Here is a 20,384-nt window from a genome sequence, read left to right on the forward strand (position 1 = left end):
TATGTCAACAGTTTGGTCAACCTGATTCTAGGGACAAGATGACAGATCATCCTATATTACCATTGGAACCATTTCAAAAATGGGGTATGGATTTTGTGGGACCAGTAAAGCCTACAACTAGTAAGGGGTGCAAATACATTTTAGTTGCTATTGATTATTTCACTAAGTGGGTGGAAGCTGTGGCTTTAAAAGATGACAAGGCTCAGAGTGTAGCAAAGTTCCTGTATCACAACATTATGACCAGGTTTGGTTGTCTTGCTGAATTGGTCAGTGATAGAGGGACACATTTTCTGAATGAAGTGACTTTGGAGTTAATTAAAACCCACATGATTATGCACAAAAAATCTACAGCTTATCATCCCCAGGCCAATGGACAGGCTAAAAGTACCAGTAAAACGCTCAAAAAAATTCTGAAGAAGATTGTTCAAGAAAATAAGAAAGACTGGGATGAAAAGCTAGATTCTGCTTTGTGGTCTTTCAGAACAACCTTCAAGGTAACAACAAGTATGACGCCTTTCAGATTAGTGTATGGTCTTGAAGCTGTGGTCCCTATGGAGTTTGTGGTACCTAGCCTCCGAATTAGTGCTGAGAAAATGACTCCAAAGTTATCAATTTAGCACAGAAGCAAGTATTTAATGCAACTGGAGGAAGACAGGTTGGTCAGCTCATACATTTCAGAGGTGATTTAGAGAAGAAGGAAAGCTTGGGTAAGCATGAATGTCAAATTCAAAGTTTTCCAGGTGGGAGATTGGGTTATGCTATACAACTCCAGGTTGGGTCCTCATCCTGGAAAGCTGAACTTGAGATATAAAGGACCATATCAGATTATGAAGGACTTAGGTCAGGGAACATTCATTGTGGCAGATGTATTTGGCACTAGAGTGGATAAACCTGTCAATGGGTTCAGGTTAAAGAAGTTTCATGGAAAGCCACCTCATTTGGAATGGCTTAAACCTACTGTGCCAGATGCTTCCTTCTGTGAAGCTATTGGATTTTTTCCAATACTGTGGAGCAGGTTACTAATGAACCTTCATCAGATAATACAGGGATTTCAGTCAGATACTGGGTCGGATTTCACTGGCTCGGAGTCTGCTTGCTCAGAATATACTGGATCGGATTGCAACTTATTGGATTATTTAAAAAACATGTAGGATTCAAATTCGGCATGGAAGAGCATGCAAAGTGCTCTCCACTATGCGCTATCATAAGAGTTAGGGAGGGAGTAATCACCTCACACACTTTTAGATGTTACCGCACTTGTGTGAATCACGTAAGCCGATCCTGCATGTATTCGCAGCAGCCCTTTAAGCTTTCTTCTCCTTCTACGTCCACCATGACTAAAGCAAAAGCAGGTTCAGTGATGAGACCTTCGCTAGATGATGAGCAGGGTGATGCATGTAAGTTGCACCCTCGCAGGAAAGGTGTCACATGTTAGGTAATAAGACGTAGCTAAATAGATAATTGAGTAGATTACTTAATGGAGAGAGACATATTTATATACACGAGATTATAGAGTAGAGAGAGAGAGAGAGAGAGAGAGAGAGAGAGAGAGAGAGAGAGAGAGAGAGAGAGAGAGAGTACACACGATATACGTGGTTCACCCAATGTGGGCTACGTCCACGGGAAAGCAGCCACTCAATGGCTTTAGTACTTGAAAACAAGAAGTAGTTTACAAAGGGATTATACCCTTAATGGAGCTCCCGCCTTGCTTCACTCTCACCACCTCACACTCACCTTGTTGCATCAACTTCACACTATGAAATATGTGTAGAAATGGCCTCCTTTTATAGGCCAAAAGGGCTACCCTCTCTTATGAGAGACAGCCATGTGTAGCCACCCTTGTGCGAATAAGTCCAAATCGGACCCTCCAATCCGCCCATGTGTGGCCGCCCTTGAGAAGACAAGTCCGCTTTTGAATTCGGCCACTGGCCATTGAATTCGGCCACCGGCCACCGGCCATTGACTTCCGACCACCGGCCACCGGCCATCGGCCATTGACTACCGGCCACCGGCCAACCGACCGGTTGTTTTCCGACCACTTTCCGGCCGCCGTCCGGCCATAATATTTCGGCGAAAAAGAATATTCCGGCCTTTAAAGTTGCCCCTGATTCTTGTCCGTGAAAATTTTGCTTTCCGGTGAGTGATTTTTCTTCACGCACGATGGCTTCTCCTCATAATGGGGGCCTTACAAATGTGCGCTTTTACCACAGAAAATTACAAGGGTAAATCAGGCTCCATACTTAACAATCTCCCACTTGGAGACTGATCTCCAAACCAAACCTGTGACTGCTTTCCATTCTGGCTTCTTATCCTTGAATGCCGATTGAAGATGAGCAAAAGCTCAACTTCTCCTTGTTGACCACCTTTGTAAACATGTCTGCAGGATTTTCACTTGTATGCACCTTTCCTAGCTTTAGTTGTCCCTCTTCCAAAAGAGTGCGTATGAAGTGATATCTCACCTCAATGTGCTTTGTCCTTGAATGAAAGGCTGACTTCTTCGCAAGATGGATAGCGCTTTGGCTATCACTGTACAAGACACAATTGTCTTGTTTGAATCCAAGCTCTTCTAAGAATCTGTGAAGCCACAGGATTTCTTTGCTTGCCTCCGTCATTGCTACATACTCTGCTTCCGTGGTAGAAAGTGAAACCACTTTCTGCAGCTTTGAAGCCCAGCTTACTGTTGTGCCTCCAACCGTGAACACATAGCCAGTAGTGCTCCTTCGAGTATCTTTGTCACCTGCCATATCTGCATCAGCATACCCTTCTAGAAAAATATCAGTTCCTCCAAAATACAAAGCATTTGTTGTTGTCCCTTTTAGATACCTAAGTATCCACTTCACAGCTTGCCAATGCTCTTTACCTGGGTTGTCCATGAACCTACTCACAACTCCCACTGCATGTGCAATGTCTGGCCTTGTCCAGACCATAGCATACATTAGAGAACCTACCGCTGCAGCATATGGAACTTTAGACATATAGGCTATCTCCTCTTGTGTCTTTGGACACATATCCTTCGTTAGTTTAAAATGACCAGCCAAAGGTGTAGAAACTGGTTTTGCATTTTGCATTGCAAACCTTTCTAGTACCTTCTTGATGTAATCTTCTTGAGATAGCTTTATTGTCTTCTTCGTCCTGTCCCTTGATATTTTCATACCAAGTATCCTCTTTGCAGCACCTAAATCTTTCATTGAAAAAGATTTAGACAGCTCCTCTTTTAGGTCTTTGATGTCTTGCATGTTAGCACTTGCAATCAACATGTCATCAACATACAACATTAGGATGATGAATTTCCCATCTCCCAAATTCTTCGTGTAGACGCAGTGATCGGAGTTGCATCTTGTGAATCCATGATCAAACATCCATCGATCAAACTTCAAGTACCATTGTCTTGATGCTTGCTTTAAACCATACACGCTCTTCTTTAATCTGCAAACCATTTTCTCCTTACCTTTTACTTCATACCCCTTTGGTTGAAGCATGTAGATTTCCTCCTCTAAGTCACCATGAGGGAATGCCGTATTTACATCCATTTGCTCGAGATTTAGATCATGAGCAGCCACAAGGCTTAAGACAAGCCTAATTGAGTTCATTTTTACAACAAGAGAAAATATTTCATTGAAGTCAATACCTTTCTTTTGAGAAAAACCTTTTACCACAAGCCTAGACTTGTACCTTTTCTTCCCACCTTCTTCTTCCTTTAGCTTGTACACCCATTTGTTTTGAAGTGCCCGCTTACCTTTAGGCAACTCAACCAACTCCCATGTTTGGTTGCGATGTAGTGAGTCCATCTCCACTTGCATGCTCTTCGTCCATTCTTCTTTGGATTCATGTTGCATAGCTTCTTCATATGATTTCGGCTCTCCAGAATCTGAGATCAAGAGATGGTTGAAGGAAGGAACAAACCTTTCTGGAGGTCTACTTGCTCTTGTAGATCTTCGGGGAATAGGTTGAGGCTCCTCATTTGGTTGACGTTGTTGCACATTGTCACCGGTTGCAGTCCTTGAGTCTTCACCGTCCTCAAGCTCCATGTACTCATCACCTGTTTCCTTTGTTTGTTTTCTTTCCAAGTAATCTTTGTACATATTTTGTTCGTTAAAAATTACATCCCTACTCCTTAAGATTTTACCATCTTCAGGATTCCATAGGCGATTCCCAAAGTCTCCTTCTCCATAGCCAATGAAGAAACACTTTTTGGACTTTGTATCTAACTTTGATCTTAGGCTTCTATCTATGTGCATGAAAGCCTCACACCCAAACACTTTGAGAAATGCATAATTCACCGGTTTACCTGTCCATGCCTCTTCTGGAACTCCCCCATCCAATGCCGTTGAGGGTGACCGATTGATTAAGTACACAGACGTACTTACAGCTTCCGCCCAAAGCTCAAGCGGTAGGCCTGCATGTAGCCGCATGCTTCGTGCTCGTTCCATGATTGTCATGTTCATCCTTTCTGAAATCCCATTTTGTTGAGGTGTCCTTGGGGTTGTCCTTTGCCTCCGAATGCCATTGCTAGCACAAAAGCTTTCAAAAGCTTGGCTGCAATATTCGCCTCCATTATCGGATCTGAGGCATTTAACCTTGGTACCTGTTTCATTCTCCACAAAGGCTTTCCACCTTTGAAATATGGAAAATACATCGGATTTATTCTTCATGACATAAACCCATGTTTTTCTAGTCGCATCGTCTATGAATGTTACATAGTACAATGAGCCACCAAGTGATGGTGTACTTGCAGGACCCCAAACATCAGAATGAACCAACTCAAGTTTTTTATTTTTTCTTTCATTTTCTGATTTTTGAAATTTTACCCTCTTTTGTTTACCATAAACACAATCTTCACAGAACTCTAAGTCCACTTCTTTCAAACCTGGTAGAAGCTTCTTTGTTTGAAGGATTTGCATTCCTTTGGCACTCATATGCCCAAGTCGGTAGTGCCACACCGCACTGTCAACTTCTGTAGTTGCTGCACAAGCTGAAGGTTGCGTGCTAACAGTACACAAGTAAAGTGTACCGACTTTTTCACCCTTGGCAACCACTAAAGATCCCTTTGAGATCTTCCACCGTTTGTTTCCGAATGCAATGTTGTGACCTTCATCGTCCAATTGTCCTGTAGAGATCAAATTTTTGCGAAGAGAAGGAACATGCCTAACATCTTTAAGCTTCCATTCATTTCCGTTAGCAGTTTTGACAGAAACTGTACCTTTGCCGACAATCTCACAATCTTCATCATCTCCCAAGTATACATACCCAAAATTACCTTTGGTGTAGTCTTGGAAATGTTGCTTGTGTGGTGTCGCATGGAATGAAGCCCCGGAATCTACTATCCAGGAATTAGACACATTGTCTAATGAGAGAATTAGAGCATCTTGTTCTACTTTACCTGCCACATTGGCCTCCGATGTTGGCTTGTTGTCTTGGGACTCTGTCTCCTTCTTCTTCTTGGACCAGCAATCCTTCTTGACGTGGCCCTTCTTGCCGCAGTTCCAACATTCAAGAACTGACTTTGTGCGTGACTTGCTCCGCCTTGAGCGATCACGACCCTTTTGGTTTTTGAATCTCTCCTTAAGCCTTCCTCTTGTTTCCACTGATAGTGCAGCACGTGATGATTCTCCTGTGCTTCTCCTTCGCATTTCCTCGCTTAGGAGAACACCCACAACATCATCAAACTTAAGAGTATTTGTGCAAGAGATAGAATTACTTACAGCCATCACAAGGCTGTCCCAACTATCTGGTAGAGATGATAGTATAAGGAGAGCTCGCACTTCGTCATCGAAATTGATTTTCACTGATCGAAGTTGACTTATGTTTGTGTTAAAGTCATTTAGGTGTTCTGCAACTGAACCATTCTCTGCCATCTTTAGATTGATCAAGCGCTTCATAAGAAATACCTTATTGGATGCCGATGGTTTCTCGTAGAAGTCGTCAAGTGACTTCATCAAGTCCTCCGTGGTCTTCATCTCCGAAACATTGAAGGCCACCGTTGACGCCAAGCTTAACCGGATTGCTCCCAGTGCCTTTCGATCAAGGACAATCCATGCTTCATCTGCCATTGTTGCGGGCTTCTTCGCAAGACCGCCTAGTGGCAAATAGAGGTCCTTCTGGTAGAGATAGTCTTCAATCTGCATCTTCCAATGTTGGTAGTTTTTGCCGTTGAACTTCTCAATCTTGAGCTTCCCTTCCTCCGCCATAACTCCCACTCAATTCAAGGAATCCTTTCCTTGAGATAATTTAGCTACGAGCAAACCTTGCTCTGATACCAGTTGTTAGGTAATAAGACGTAGCTAAATAGATAATTGAGTAGATTACTTAATGGAGAGAGACAGATTTATATACACGAGATTATAGAGTAGAGAGAGAGAGAGAGAGAGAGAGAGAGAGAGAGAGAGAGAGAGAGAGAGAGAGAGAGAGAGAGAGAGAGTACACACGATATACGTGGTTCACCCAATGTGGGCTACGTCCACGGGAAAGCAGCCACTCAATGGCTTTAGTACTTCAAAACAAGAAGTAGTTTACAAAGGGATTATACCCTTAATGGAGCTCCCACCTTGCTTCACTCTCACCACCTCACACTCACCTTGTTGCATCAACTTCACACTATGAAATATGTGTAGAAATGGCCTCCTTTTATAGGCCAAAAGGGTTGTCCTCTCTTATGAGAGACAGCCATGTGTAGCCGCCCTTGTGCGAATAAGTCCAAATCGGACCCTCCAATCCGCCCATGTGTGGCCGCCCTTGATTCTTGTCCGTGAAAATTTTGGTTTCCGATGAGTGATTTTCCTTCACGTACAATGGCTTCTCCTCATAATGGGGGCCTTACAAATGTGCTCTTTTACCACAGAAAATTACAAGGGTAAATCAGGCTCCATACTTAACATCACACTCAGACTGAATGTGTCTGATCCAGAGTCTGATGATGTTGAAGTGCTTCCAGAAGAGGAAACAACTCCTTTATCCTCTAGCAAGATGTTGCAGTGCCTCATGGAGCCATTCACAGATTTTAAAGTGGAGATTGACTGTCAGGCAGAACGCAATGAGAGATGGCTGAAGGCAGTTGGCTTGTATGAGTTTTCTACACTTCCCTGGAGTCAATGGAAGGGAAACATCTATGCCAAGACACAAATGGAACTATTGAGGAAGACCAGAGGAGCTATATTGGAAAAGGTAAATCTCAGTCCGGGTGTGGTTGCACAGGTATTTCAACTTCCTTTCACCTCTATAACTACAACACCCAAATGTTCTGATGAAGACTTGAAAAAAGAGTTTGGTCCAAGGGAAGGGGGTAGACAGTATTTCATGTTTAAAAATGTGGGCTATTGTAGAAGAGAACAACTTAAGTGGTTCTTAGAAAGGGTTTGTTTTCTAGCCAAGTATGACTACATGTCTAAAGACAACTGGGCACCATTATGTTTTGCTGAGAATGGGGGTAAAGTTAGCTGGGCTCACTAGGTTTATGAGAGGATCCATGCAGAGATTTTCAGCCTGAATAAGAGGAAGACACAGTGTAGCAGTAGGCTATCACCATTTCTTTCAGCTCTGTTTGTTTTTGCTCAAAGAGTGGATACGGGGGAGATTTCAGTGTCTGTTATGACTCCTAGTCTTGAGTCAACTCTAGTAAAGGATCAGATTAAAATATCTGAGAAATTAGCTATCACTACAAGTGGTGGAGACAAATTGTAGAATTTACAAGATTTGATTGATGCAGGTTATACTCAGCAAGGGGCAAAAATGGTATTGGCTAGTCCTGAGCATAACTTACTCATGGGTGATCTATTGAAAAATCTGGATGTTGATGCCCAAACACCAAGCAGGATTATAGGAAAGACTTTCACAATACCTAAAAAGAGGAAGTTGGATGCTTATGTGCATGAAGTAGCCAAATCCTTGGACTTCTTTGTAGTTGGTCCAAGTTGTGCATCAAAGTCTGAAATTAATGTTTCTGATGTACCAACAACTCTTAAAATGCTTAAGGCTTTACATGGCTTTGTCACTGATCAACAGCAGCAGATGGAAGATCAATTACAAAGTGTATCAGATTCTGATGTTTCAAAAGTCATGCTACAGCAGTAGTCAGAATTAGTGGAAGCTTTGAAATTGGAACTAGTGTACATGAAAGAAAGACATCAACAGGAAATGCAGCTTCAACTATAGTTACATCAACAAGAAGTAGCCAAGGTTAAATTGTCCTTGGGTATGTTTTAGGATTGGACAAAAGATTTGGAAAGTAGAGTTAATTCTGAATTGGATCAAATTTCTGTCAGAAATACAGAATTACAGGTACAAAATGAGATGCTTCAATAGAGGTTGAAACCTTTATAGGAATTAGAGAAGCAAGTGTTGGATCAAGAGGATGTAAATGTCACTGGAGTGCTTATGGAAGAAGGAGATCTGAATTTGGTGAGGCAACAATTAGTAAAGGGGATGCAAGATGTGTGGAAGGCCATGAGAGAGAGAATGACTTCAATTGTCAAATATCCTTATGAAGCTATGAAAGCAGGATTTGTCAGTTCTTATGAAGCTGATTTATTGGAGATAGTGGAACACTTGAAAGAAAGAGAAGCAGATTTATCTGGAGCAGTTGCAGGATTACAAGGGAAAAGAGTTGCATAAAGAGGAAGAACATATGTTTAGATCAGGTTCTGCATTGAAGAAGTTAGTGGATGTTTCTGTTTAGACTTTGCAAGCTGATGATCAAGTTCAGAAGTCAAATGTGGGAGATATTTTAATGGAGAGTGCACCTCAGCAGAACTTTGCAGTTGCTGCAGATGCTGGAGATCAAGTTCATGAAGCGTTTACTGAAGATGTTGCCAAAGAAGGATCTGCAATTTAGGGTGGTAAAGTCTCAGTATTTTTGTCTATCTCTTTCTGATCAAGAGATATGTGGATTCGAGTTGGATTTCTAGGAAATCCACCGCCGAGGCGTGCCTTGTGTTGACATGCATATTAGTATGTCAGTTTAGTAGTTAGTCAGATCTGTTTTGTTAGTTAGTCGGATATGTTTCATCGGATATGTAGTAAGTCGGATGTTGATAAATCGGATATTTTACAGTTATACTGTATCAAGACTGAGGTTGTTATCACTTCTTGGTAAAGTTGATATAAGTCGGTTCTGTACGCTGTGAAGGATCTGATTGTACTGATATATCTCTGTACCTCTTTCTTGATGAATGAAGCATTCTTACTCTCTATTCTTAGTTACTTCTTCTCTCATTCCATATATTCTGTGTCATGTTACTGTTTTTGAATGTTAAATCTGAGTTATGAGAGGTTGAGAGCATTATGATGAACCAGGAGTCTTGCAGGTCTTTGCCTGTTAGAAACCCTCGGTGGGTCAAAGTGGAGTCGCCTTCTACTTCTTGCAGGGCCAAGAGTAACGCTCCAACCAATTTCCTCACTGCCCTTCCCTCTGCTGCTCCAGAACCCTCCCCACCAGAAAAACCGGTTCATCATAATGCTCCAACCTCTCATAACTCAGATTTAACATTCAGAAACAGTAACATGACACAGAATATATGGAATGAGAGAAGAATTAACTCAGAATAGAGAGTAAGAATGCTTCATTCATCAAGAAAGAGCTACAGAGATATTTAAGTACAATCAGATCCTTCACAATGTACAGAACCGACTTATATCAACTTTACCAAGAAGTGATGACAACCTCAGTCTTGATACAGTATAACTGTAAAATATCCGATTGATCAACATCCGAGTGACTACAATCCGACTTACTACATATCCAATGAAACATATCTGTCTGACTAACAAAACAGATCTAACTAACTACTAAACTGACATACTAATATGCCTGTCAACATAGAGAGGGATACTTTCATTGGTGGTAGATATAGTAGATTCTGCGCTGAGATATTCTAATGGGCCTCTCTAGAATAGATGTAAGGTATATTCATTTATCTCATCAACCTCTTGATTTGGAAGTGCAAGAATCCAAATTGACATGATCAGTGTTTGCATTTATGCCTATATATCCCAAAAAACCAAACACTGCAATCCTCTATTCTCTAACAACATTTGTTTATGTAGTGTCACTTGCTTAGTGTACAAATTTTCCTCCTTTGTAGAACCATTCCCAATATTTAACACCCATTAAAACACTCAGGGTATTCACAACACCCATGTCCTCTTGAAAACACCTTCAACAAATACAATGCACACTAGCACGGTCTCACTTGCACTTCACCCAACGCACACACGCTCTGCACAATTTCTAGACAATGATCACACCGAGCCTTCCTACTTCCATCTCTTCCACACCTCAACACCTCTCTCTCTCTCTCTCTCTCTCTCTCTCTCTTTCTCTCTCTCTCTCTCTCTCTCTCTCACACACACACACACACACACACACACACACACACACACAGGGGGCATGGGGGACGCTCAAGTTCACACACACCGGCACCACACACCTTGGAGACGAGCAAAGAAGAGAGGGGGGAAGGGGGGAGAGACGACGCTAAAATTGGTAGTGATAGCTTCTCCTTCAATGAAAAACTCATGTACAAGATCCATATAGTCTGCTCTAGGCCGCACCATGGCCATCATCGTTTCATACAGAGGGTCACACACCTCGCTCACATCACGACTTCATTGGCACACAAATCCATCGTTGGCTTCACTTCGGCGGTACCTTCTCCTCTTGGCAGCCCTCATTGTCTCCTTCTTCTGCAAAACGCTCGCCCTTCCGCGCCGCTTCACGATGATTTGCAACACCCATGTCCTCTTGAAAACACCTTCAGGGTATTCACAACACCCATGTCCTCTTGAAAACACCTTCAACAAACACAATGCACGCTAGCACGGTCTCACTTGCACTTCACCCAACGCACACACGCTCTGCACAATTTCTAGACAATGATCACACCGAGCCTTCCTACTTCCATCTCTTCCACACCTCAACACCTCTCTCTCTCTCTCTCTCTCTCTCTCTCTCTCACTCACTCACACACACACACACACAGGGAGCATGGGGGACGCTCACGTTCACACACACCGGCACCACACACCTTGGAGACGAGCAAAGAAGAGAGGGGGGAAGGGGGGAGAGACGATGCTAAAATTGATAGTGATAGCTTCTCCTTCAATGAAAAACTCATGTACAAGATCCATATAGTCTGCTCTAGGCCGCACCATGGCCATCATCGTTTCATACAGAGGGACACACACCTCGCTCACATCTCGACTTCATTGGCACACAAATCCATTGTTGGCTTCACTTCGGCGGCACCTTCTCCTCTTGGCAGCCCTCATTGTCTCCTTCTTCTTCAAAACGTTCGCCCTTCCGCGCCGCTTCACGATGATTTGCTTTCCTACATACCTTCTATCACCGAGCGTACGAAACCTCTTCCTTCTCTTTCTCCCAATTCTCCTCTTCTTCCCCCAAGGAAAAAGGTTCTAGCCGCTCGAAAACGTTGCCCCTCCTTTTTTGCTCCCTTCTTTGACATTTCTAAAATAGGCCTCCTTTAGCCATAGCCCCGGGAGCAAGACTTTTAAAAAAAAAAACCATTCCCTTTTGCATCTATAATTTATAACCAAGGGAATTTTTTAACATAAGTTTCCCATGCTCTTGGTGCTCCACGTGCTCGGGTTCTCCAAACACCCCTCTCGTCAAGCCACACCCTTTCCAAAACCAAACCTTGAGAAATTTTCTGTATTCCTATCAATTCACACCCTCAAACATCAAGTCACAAAAGTGGGGAAAAAACCCGATTCACCTTCGTTGCAATTATTTGCCAACTTGAGTTGGGCACACCTCGATGCCCTCGACTTCAATCGGCGAGTCGTGAATTTTGGCTAACTCCACTGAGTGCAGAATATCTCTTGGAGATTTGACGAGCTCAAAAAGACTCTAGATGTCCCATCTTCCGAGACGGTCAAAGTACCACACAAGTAACCCCCGACATATCTTTAATTGGCCGTAACTTTCCCCATGAAGCTTCGATTGATGATCGGAGAAGGCCGGCATGCTCCACAACTTGAGCTCTTCAGGTGTATCCACTGATCCCAATTCTGGTTACCTATCTGTACCTGCCCTGTTTGTCGGAGATCTACAAAGCCTTTTAACTTCATACTATTATAACTTTCACAGTGTGGCTCTGTTTGACGAGCCGTTTGGAAGGACTTCTAGAAAATATTGAGCACTACATCTTCAAGCACTATCCCAACACTTCAAACACTTAGACCTACCATCCCAATTAGCCCACTTTGGCGGTCTTCCTAGCTCAAAATACCACTTTAAGCACACATCTTTGCTACCACAGTGTCCTACCAAGATCCCTTGTGCGTGCTTTAGCCCTTTATCATGCACCTATTAGCATACATAGAACTGCATAGCACACTTCCCAACATGGAACAACTTTTGATGCAACAACGGTGGTGCTCTATTTGGAGCTGGTTGGATTCAAGAAAAAGATTGGTGAAGTAGCTTTAGAGGTAACTTGAAGAAGTAAGAGTGAGAGGTAGAAAGAGATGTGACCAGCTCAAAGCCAAAAAAGAGAAAAAGAGATCAAAACAAAAGAGGCTATGCTTTGAGAGGCCCTACATTACTCACAAATGGAGAAAAAGCAACAGATAAATCTAGGGGGCCAAAAGAATATTTTTGACATCAAAAGATAGAAGAGAAACCAGATTGTCTTTATGATACATTTTGAAAAAAACCTTCAAGGTCAATCAAAAGTGATTAATGCAATAAGAACTTTTACTCACTTGAGGGGAAGTAAAGAGAAGTGGGAGGAAGCCTCAAGTGTGCAATGGGCACTTTTGCTCGCTTGAGGGGAAGTAAATAGAAGAGGGAGGAAGCTACAAGTGGACATTTGAATTTAAGAGTCCCATGTGGATAATATAGCCAAGTATGGGCCATCATGGAGGAATATAAGAAATTATAAAAGACATGTTCTAATCAAGAGGGGGCACTTATTTGGTCTCATGTTTACTCCAATCTCACAATGCTTGTGAGGTTTCTTTTTGCAATGGAACATGAAATGATACTTCATTGTCTCTTTCTTGAAAGTGATTAAGAACCATCATCAATGAATTTGGTTGATGTTTAATCTTGTTTATGTGAAGTACTTCTACTTAAGTAGATGTTTAATGCTTGTCAAAAAAGAGCCTATGACTCTATATTAGATATAGTTTATAATGGCAATGGTGTTGTTTTCATTTCCGATGGTCTTGATGGATCTAGAAAAGCATACCTTAAAGTTTTTTCGTTCTCATGTTTACATGGTGAAAGTTTTGTGGCTTTAGCATGTGTATCCTCAGGTACACCATTTGTCTTCTTGTCTAAATGTTGAACAACTCACTCTTGATTTAAGATTCCATAGGATTTAAAGCTTCTAGCACTTGTAATATCACTATGAATAGTCCTTCATTAAAGGTCATAAGGCTTCTGTAATTGACAATATGAGATGAGGTACGATGACGTATCATTATGCATTTGAGGCATTGGATAGGACTTTGAGTGATATAATGCACAATGAATAGACACTTGGGAAGAAAGTGGTATAAGGAGGAGATTTAAGACAAATACTTCTGGTGGTACTAAAAAGTTCACAAGGAGATATTGTTGACTCAAGATTGTGCTAGTCTACGCTTTGGTCACATGTAAAACTGCTCTCCTTGCTCAAAATATATGTGTAGTTCCAAGTCAAGATGACACTTTTGAGCAAGAATACAACCCGTCGACACCAAAGTGGGATGGGGTCCTTGATAGGTCTCTAAGCCTAATAAAAAATCAGAGTCTCTAACTTAGGAAAAATCCAAGGAATGGACCTTTATTATTAACAATGGATTGGGTCTATAGCTCTAGAAGAAGGCCTAGTCCTGCCTCGCAGCAGAAATGAGACAATATTTTAAAAGTTCAAAACTATTTCGGCCCTATAACTTTCACAAGTTGGGCTAAGGTATCTTAAACCAACGCTTTTTTCTCCCTAACAGATGTGAGGGCACAATCGCTGGTGGACTCCTTTTCCAAGGGTAGAAGTTTTCTAAACGTTTTAAGTGTGCATGGATGGATAGTTACCTAACTAATCAGGTCCATTCATCCATGATTGACAACCTTAGTCAATCCCCACTTATCACCCCGCACTCACACATGATACTTTGTTATTTAATTACTACCACATTCTTATCACAATTAAAATAATGATTCCTTTTATCTTTCATAACAGTAATTCATTAATACAGCCCTTGAAAGCAGTATTGAAAGCATTCTTTTACAAATAAACATATTTAGACTTAAGACCCTAAGGCAATGTCAATCTAAAGTATCTCTGACCAGTAGTGGCTTGTCTCAAGAACACCTATACAGGGGTGAAAAAAAACGGCACCCATTCCTTATTTATAAAAACCGGGGTGGAAAAAGACATCACCCAAAGTCGGACGCCCATACGCCAAACCAGTTGCCATACAATCGGGTGGTTCCCCTAGGATAAAAACGATAAGTAGTATCCAAAAACATACACATATACTTCGTAAAGACCCCACGTACATAGAGGTAACCTACTCATCCATGGCTGACTTGCCATCATTACTCATCAGCTAGAGTAAAAATATTCCAAGGAATCAAAGGTGTCTTGAGACAAGCCGTCTTAAGGATGATCAATCATATTTTCCTAGGTCAACCAGTCTTAGCCCAAACAATTCTTTTCTAATTACAAACAATGCACTTTGATTTCTTGAAAGTTACCTTCTGTTTTCGGCCAATTATTTCTTTTATGATTCTTACTCACTCCTTACATATGCAATGTTAACTTATAAAAGAACTTAAACTATTTAAAGACTTAATTGAATAATGGAAAACCCACCTGGGATTGATCGGCCATCTGCTGTCTATTGCGTTGGCGCCTGAAGACTCTCCTCTGTAGGCCTACTACTAGGCCCAGTCTCATGATCATGGGACGCCCTAGCCCTCTTGTGAGTTGTATCATCCTCATCGGACTGAGGATTTCCCAAGTCCTCTTTGGAGCCATCCTGATAGCCTTATAAAGAGATACTTAATCTATTAGAGAATTAATTGAATAGTCTCTTTTATTTCTTTTACCAAAAAATAGGGATTGTTGGACTTAGTAAATATCTTTGATAAATATCTGGGTCACATATTTTTGCCTTAACTTCCAGTAGTATTATGTTTATCCTATAACTATCGGAGCTATTTTACTAATTTCCTTATTTCATTTCTCTTCAAAAATATCCTAATTTAGCTTTAGTAATTTATGAAATACTTATCTGCTCATGGGATATTTATCCAAGGTGGATTTTGATATATTATAACTCTAATAATTATCTTGCTAACTTTTAAATTAATTTTTTAATTTTTCCTTTTAATTATAGTCAAAATCAGACAATATTAGTTAAGGTAATTAGCTAAACTAATTATTTGTACTTAAGATAATTATCCCAACTTTCTAATGCTATTTTACATCTTTGGTAATTACTATGCAATTATATAAGCTAATTAGCTAATTTTCCTTCTCAATTTATAGTCAAAATAAAACAATATTAGCTAAGGTAATTAGCTAAACTAATTATCTATACTTAAAATAATTATTTTGACTTTTTAATGCTATTTTTCATCTATGGTAATTACTATGTAGCTATATAAACTAATTAGCGAATTTTACTTCTCAATTTATGGTCAAACTCAGATAGTATTAGCGTAATTAATTAGCTAAACTAATTTTCAATGCATGGCCTACTTATATTAGATTTCTAACAATGATTTCTAGCTCAAATAATTATTGTATAATTATCTAATTGATTTAGGTAATTTCCCCCTTCAATTTATGTTTAAAAATAGACAATTTTAGCGTAATTAATTATCTAAACTAATTTTTTATGCATATCCTAATTATCTTAGCTTGTTAGCAGTGACTTCTAGCTCTGATAATTATTGTATAGTTATCTACGTGATTTAGCTAATTTTGACTTTCAATTTATGCTTTAAAACATGCAATTTTAGCTAATTAATTAGATAAACTAATTTCTTGTGTATGACCTAAATATTTTGCCTATTTAACAGTGATTTCTAGCTTTGGTAATTATTGTATAATTATTTGAGTGATTTAGCAAAATTTCCCCTTCAATTTATGCTTAAAAACAAGAAATTTTAGCCTAATTAATTATCTAAACTAATTTTTGTGCATAGACTAATTGTATCGACTTGTTAACAGTGACTTCTAGCTCTAATAATTACCATATAATTATCTAAGTGATTTAGCTAATTTTGCCTTTCAATTTATGCTTAAAAATATACAATTTTAGCCTAATTAATTAGCTAAACTAATTTTTTTGTGCATGGCCTAATTACCTTGTCTTTCTAACAAGGTTTACTAGCTCTTATAATTACTATGTAATTATCTACATGTGTTAACTAATTTTTCCATCATTTTATGATTAGAAATAGTTAATTTGTGCCTAATTAAATAGGTAGATTACTCAAAAGATTAAGATCTAATTTCCCTAGCTTCCAAAAAGCATAACAAGCTCTAAAAATTATACTATAATTATCTAAGCTTAAAAACTATTTTCTTTATAAAGCAACCTAAAACTAATCATTTTTTTGGCTTAATATGCAGTAATTAATTAATTAGATTACTAATCAAGGTTCAGAAATTAGTGATCAATAGCCTAATAATAATTTAGAGAGTAGTTAATAATAGGGAATACTTAGTCTCTTTAATTAATAATTTAATTAGAAAATTTAGTCAAAACTTAAGCTATTTTCTTAATTAACTAAAATTAAACCTTGATTAATTACAAAGAGTTTTTGCTCTATAGGTAATTTTTAAGAGGTGTTCTCTTATTCACAAAAGAAATCTACCAGGACTCCAAGTCTGTGTTCAATTGTGGAGAGGGGGGGCATATTTATAGATTTTTAGGGTTCATAGGTTGTGTTTGGCAGTTTCTTGCACTTCAAGGTAGCCCCCATCCTCCCACTAACGCTTCCTGCTACTTAATTTGGCCTAGGCAGGCTCATCACTGCTCCATACAACCCCCAAATACACCAAATCATTCCTGCTATTTTTTGACCTATTACAGGCTTAATTTATAAAATATCCGCCTGTAAATATCTAGAAAGTTCTATAATAAAAGTCTTTTACAGCAATGATTACCAAGATCTTACAATTTACTTAGTTAATTTAATTAACAGTATAGACTTCTAGTGGCCATAACTGTATCAATTTTTTATTGGAATTCACTTCTAAAAATTTCTAACCATAGTAAAGTCATGATTACGGTTCCAAAAATACAAACATTTACCACGGTCGGACAATTCTACATTTCTTTTTCAATAATCCTATTTGTTTGATTAAGCTTTATACAAGCTTTAAGGTTTCAAAAACTGAAAACCTTACAATCATCCCAACTTAAGGAATTGAGATGTCCTCATCTCAATCGAAATTGGGAAAGTCTTTGAGAAGTGATACTTTGTCCTCCCATGTGGTGTCTTCAGTGGGGTAGTCCTTCCATTTTACTAGATGCTCTCTGATTACTCTGTTTTGCAGGCTCTTTCCCTACTATCTAGAATACGATTTGGTTGAAGTTCACGAATTCCTTGTTTTACAATCTGTTCGTCGTCTAGAGTGTGATTGGGGTTTGAGATATAAGGTTTTAGGAGAGTGATATGAAATACATTATGAACCTTGAGGTGTTCAGGTAGCTTTAGTTTGTAAGCTTGATCACTGATTACCTTTATCACTTCATAAGGTCCACAATATCTGGGGCTAAGTTTTTTGAATTTTCCCAAAGATAGATTGCTTCTCTTTGGCCGGACTTGAAGGAATACCTTATCTCCTTGTTTGAAAAATTGGTCAGACCATTTTTTATCAACATAATGTTTTTGACGGTCCTTAGCAGCTTGAATGTCCTAACGTATGGCCCTAGTCTGGGCGTCCATCTCTTCCAACATTTGTTTTGAAGCTTCTATTCTTGTAGTGGGGTGAAAAAAATTTAGGGGTGATACACATTCATGCCCGTAGAGTGCATTAAAAGGTGACATCCAATGCTTTTATGGAACGAAGAATTATAGGAAAATTCCACCAAAGGAAGAATTGTATCCATTTCCGGGGTTCTCTACTACAGTAAGCTCTAAGGATGTCTTCAATAACCTGATTCACTCTTTCTGTCTGACCGTCAGTCTGAGGGTGATAGGCTGAACTAAAATATAGTTGGGTACCTAAGGCTTCAAATAAAGCTTTCCAAAAGTTTGAAGTAAACTTTGCATCTCTATCACTGACTATTATTTTTGGAAGTTTGTGCACTCTAAAGATCTCTTTGACAAAAAGACGGCTTATATTTGATGCAGTGTAAGTTGTTTTCACAGGCATCAAGTGAGACAGCTTGATCAGCATGTCCACTACTACCATAATGGAATCATAACCTCCTTGAACGGTAGGAAGGCATGCTACAAAGTCCATGCTAATGAGTTTCCACTTCATTTGAGGAATGTCAAGGGGTTGAAGTTTCTCTGGCATCATTACTCGTTCAACCTTAATCCTTTGACAAGAAAGGCATTGTTTGATGTAGCAAAGTATATCTCCTTTCATACCTGGCCAAAAATAGCTTTTCCTCATGGCATTAAGGGTTTTTGCATAGCCAGGTTGTCCGACTGCTGGAGCATTGTGTCCTTCATAAAGGATAAACTCCTTCAAGGGTGAACTCCTAGGAATGTAAAGTCGGTGCTTGTAATAGAGAAGCCCATCTTCAAGTGAATAGTCCTTGATTCTATTCTTCTCTTTCTCCTTTAGGTCCTTTTGATTGATAACCTGTAGGAATTGTAAATAAACCTCATCTTCCAGGGAAGCTTCCTTAACCTTGTCTAGAATTGGGTTCTTGACAATGGAAATGGCCCCAAGGAAAACCTTGCGGCTAAGAGCATCAGCAACCACATTCTCCTTACTTGGTTTATACTTAATTTTAAAATCATACTCTTGTAAGAGTTCAATCCATATTCGTTGCCTCATATTGAGTGTTGCTTGAGAGAATATCCACTTCAAACTTTGATGATTAGTGATTAATTGAAACTTACCTCCTAGAAGATAATGCCTCCAGAGCTTGAGAGCATGGATGACGGCTAGGAGTTCCAGATCTTGATTTGGATAATTCAGCTCGTGGATTCTCAATTTTTGAGAGGTGAAGGCGACTGGTCGACCTTCTTGGTTTAAGACTCCTCCTATAGCAAGGCCGCTTGCATCAGTTACTACTTCAAACTCTTGAGTGAAATCGGGGAGTTTGAGTACAGGGGCTGATGTGAGATATTGTTTTAATTTGAGGAAGCAGTCCTCCTACTCTTTTTGCCATGTAAGTTTGGCTGTCTTCTTAAGTAGCTGAGTCAAGGGCGTGGTGATGACTGCATAATCTTTGAAAAGATTCTATACCATCCTGTAATGCCCAGGAATCCATGAGTCTTGCTAACAGACTTGGGTTGTGGCCAATCTATTATGTCCTTAATCTTTGCAGGGTCTACAGAGATTCCTTCTGGGTTTATGATAAATCCAAGGTAGCTAACTTCAAGAGTAAAGAACACACATTTGCTCATCTTAGCATACAACTGATGTTGGCATAGAAGATGAAGTACTTCACGTACATTGCCTTCATGCTCTTTTTCATCTTTGGAGTATATGAATATATCATCGAAAAATACCAATACAAAATCATCCAGATATTCTCTGAATATATCTTGCATGAATCGATTAAAAGTAGCCGAAGCATTTGTAAGACCAAAAGGCATCACTATGAACTCTGCCCATATTGAGTGTTGAATGCAGTCTTATAAATATTTGATTCTTTAATCCGGATTTGATGGTAGCCTCAACTGAGATCAATTTTTGTCAATACCTTGGCCCTATGTAATCTATCAAGTAATTTGTTGATGCAAGGAATAGGGTGCTTATTCTTTACAGATACTTGGTTATGCCCTCTATAATCGATGCAGAGACATAGAGATCCATCCTTCTTCTTTTGGAATAGAACAGGCGCTCCCCATGGTGAAATGCTTGGGCGTATGAATCCTTGTTCAATAAGTTGACAAAGTTGTTCTTTTAATTCAATAGCTTCAAGGAGTGACATTTTGTAGGGTCTCTTTGAAACTGGTTCACTACCTGGAAAGGTTTCTATTTCATGATCTATGTCCCTTGGGGAAGGTAAATTTGACAGATCTTCCGGAAATATATCCAAAAATTCCCTAAGCCATTCTAGAGTTGGGTTGTCCTTTGAATCATCAGCCTTGTTGAGTTTTACTACAAATATTTGTTGCCCCTTGCGTAACCCTTTTAGAAGTTGACTAGCCTTAACTAAATGAGCCTTAGGCTTCCCATTGGATCCTTGTACTAATGTTTCTTCACCTAAGTGATTTTTGAAGGATAGGTTCCATT

General features: G+C 39.7%; 1 pseudogene; it reads right to left on the reverse strand.

The window, feature by feature from the left end:
- The window catches only part of LOC147453859 (G-type lectin S-receptor-like serine/threonine-protein kinase At1g34300), a 47,556-nt pseudogene extending 27,815 nt beyond the window's left edge, over positions 1-19,741 (reverse strand).
- Between the last annotated feature and the right edge of the window lie 643 nt (positions 19,742-20,384).

Source organism: Adiantum capillus-veneris, chromosome 7 (assembly GCF_014529385.1).
Source record: "Adiantum capillus-veneris isolate H3 chromosome 7, ASM1452938v2, whole genome shotgun sequence".
Taxonomy (NCBI): Eukaryota; Viridiplantae; Streptophyta; class Polypodiopsida; order Polypodiales; family Pteridaceae; genus Adiantum; species Adiantum capillus-veneris.